General features: G+C 39.2%; 1 long non-coding RNA gene across 1 annotated transcript; it reads right to left on the bottom strand.

The window, feature by feature from the left end:
* Nucleotides 1-1165: 1165 nt before the first annotated feature.
* LOC120930843 lies at nt 1166-2232 on the bottom strand. The gene is made up of 3 exons (XR_005747739.1): nt 2049-2232; nt 1903-1965; nt 1166-1302 (listed from the first exon to the last, which is right to left on the bottom strand). It is a non-coding gene; the product is annotated as an uncharacterized LOC120930843 (long non-coding RNA).
* Between the last annotated feature and the right edge of the window lie 684 nt (nt 2233-2916).

Below are 2916 nucleotides of genomic sequence, written 5' to 3'. Positions count from 1 at the left end.
ATACTGCATATCAAGATAACAAATAAACCATAGTGTCACGGTTCCTACCGTGCCATGCAGGCTGTCAGGCATAGTCACGCCCCAAGTGGCTCTGGGTGGTATTGAACCCGGGACCTCTCTGTTGCTGAGCCACTCCTCAGTTTGGTATTGTGCCTGCTTTCCATCTAAGCCTGGTTCTGAATGATGTGCTGATCGCCCTTCTCTGGATCTCCTTGTAATCTGCACCTGTCTCTCCTAGTTCAGCTGAGGTAGGTTACCCAATAAACTAGGGTATAAAACACTGCCTCACTCTGAGGGATTTGTCAGTTCATTGTTCTGTCCTGTCATTGCCAAAGGTTCCTGTATTCCTGTATTCTGTTTCAGCTACAGCTACAGCTACAAGACTGTCTCCGGCTTCTGACCCTGGCTATGTTGATCGTTTATTCTGAATTCTGGAATCCCTGACCACGGCTTTACTTTGACTATCCTTTGGCAAATCCCTATCAAGCCCCCGTGCACAGACTCACAGCCCAGGTAGCTTCTTACCTTGTTACCGTGGGCTGTGTGTATTTGCAAGGGTGAGCATACAACTGTGCATTATGGACTCTAACCAAGGTAAGCCCTTATACATAGTAAATGAAGAACGGACACAAAGGGGGTAGGGAAAGTGCTGCTCACCCCTATAAAGGTAATGAAAAAAGGAAGGGTTCCCCAGTGGGGTTTTTAGGCAGCAAAAATTATATAAACAATTACAAAGACAAACCAATTTGTTGTAAAAAAGTAAAAAAAAAAAAAAAATTGTATTTAATAAGTACAAAGTCGTAAAATAATGAACTCTGGTACAGTTTATGCTGAGGACACATACATATGAGAATATAGCACCAAAATTACATGACACTGATCAACATGAATGGCTGATCTTCAGGTCAAGTTGTTCCTGACGCGTTTCGACCCCCACATATGGGTCTTCTTCGGAGGAAAGGGTATATGATGCAAACTATAACAGAGTAAATATATGGTAATAAAATACATAGATACATAGTACAATTTAGGTGAAAAATAAATTTAAAATATATAGTTATCAACTCACAGATTGTGTTTCTCAGTTCTATTTGGACCAGAGTAAGGTTATAATCCTGAGGATCCCTAGTTACTTTTCTCCATACGGGTGGTTAGCACCCCCAAAAAGGCCTCAACGATGCCCCACAAGAGTGGCCTGCAGGGACCCACAGTATAACTGGGAAAAAATCCAAAAGTCCAGTCAGAGAGTGCGGGCCGGACAGGTGGAGGGGGAGCCCAGCAAAGCAATTGCCAGAGTGATGCCTATTAAGAAATTCAAATATAAAGTAGTTTTAATACCAAAAACTATATGTTTAAAGTATAAAGATTGATTGACTTTTTGTACAAGTAGATGGCACTAGACATGCACATTATGCTCATTATAATGATGCATATATAAAATGGGACTGTGATATGTCATAGGAATTTTAAATTAATATAAATATGCACAGGATATTTAAATGTTATATGATATCATGAGTTAAGATTAATAACAATATAAAAATTATATAGAATTGTGAATTCAAAGAGAATTATATGTGTAACAGGGCGATAAAGATTACAATATAGGGCTAATAGTGGGTTGAGGTGCCAATATATATGATAAATTATAATTAAATAGTGAAAAATATATACTTAGTATAATATAATAAATATATATAGTTAATTAGTTGAATAAAAAATAAATAAATAATAATAGTGTGTAATGGATGGGTGTGAGTAGGCATGTGCTAAAATAATTAAATTCATGTGAGAATAGTTGTATATAATGTGATAAAATAGTAGTAAGAATATTGGGATTAGTGCCAATGGGGTGAATAGTGTTAAAAAAAAAAACACAATGTAAAGGATAGTAAAAAATACCTTATTAAATGTTTAGAATATGAGTATGGAAACGATCTCCAGAGAGAGCAAGAAAAAGCGTATCTGGAGGGGAAATATTATTATTGATTAGATTTAGTAGGCATAGGAAGGATAACTTTGTGCAGGATTTGAAAATGCAACCTTACCCTATGTGTGGTGTGTCCAGCATAGTATGAAGATAGGATCACAGGCAGGTGTCAGGTATACACCCAGTCTATTTAAATATGTGCATGTCAGGTGTCAAGGATTTGGCAATCACTAATTGGCAAATGAATGCTTTGCTTGGGACATCCCCTCCCACATCTAGAAGTCCGCCCCCCCTATCCCAGCTGGAGCAAGGAAATAAGGTCAGATGACCCTCCCAGCTGTGGGTTCCTCAGCGTCAGTGAGGAAGAAAAAAAAAAAAAAAAAAAAAAAACCCAGCCCTCTGCTGCGGTCGCGAGTGCCGCGGCAGCGTCACAAACGCGCGCAATGCGCATGCACGCGCGGGACGCCCACGGCGCCAGGGAACGTCACTGACGCCGTCAGTGGGGAGGAAACACCTCCACAGTGGCGAGAATGTCGCCATCTTGTGGAGAGTCAAGAGAACACAGAGCCCTGAGTCTCCCCCTCCCCACTGAGAGGCCATAGAGAGAGCATGATAAAGAGGTACCTAGCGGGGAAGCGCCACCCAGCAGAGCTGTAACAAGGTCCTACAGGATACAAGGATTAAACAAAAGATAAATAATAAAAAATTGGTATATATAAAGGTGGAATATTAGTAATGCTAGAAATGGACATGTATATGCCCATTAGAGCAAAAAGTGTATATATAATTGTTTATAACCAAGCAAACAATTGATAACAATAAATACCAAAAGGTATATATGGAACCCATGTTGGATATATGGTTATAGAGATTTCATACATAGCACCCAAATGCAAAAAAAAAAAGGGAAGATAAACAAGTAGATATCTGAACAAAATGTTATTAATACATCAAAAGACTATAAGCCCTTCCAAAAAGGCATCACA

The sequence above is a fragment of the Rana temporaria genome, chromosome 3 (genome assembly GCF_905171775.1).
Source record: "Rana temporaria chromosome 3, aRanTem1.1, whole genome shotgun sequence".
Taxonomy (NCBI): domain Eukaryota; kingdom Metazoa; phylum Chordata; class Amphibia; order Anura; family Ranidae; genus Rana; species Rana temporaria.
This window is presented reverse-complemented; position numbering and strand designations above follow the sequence as displayed.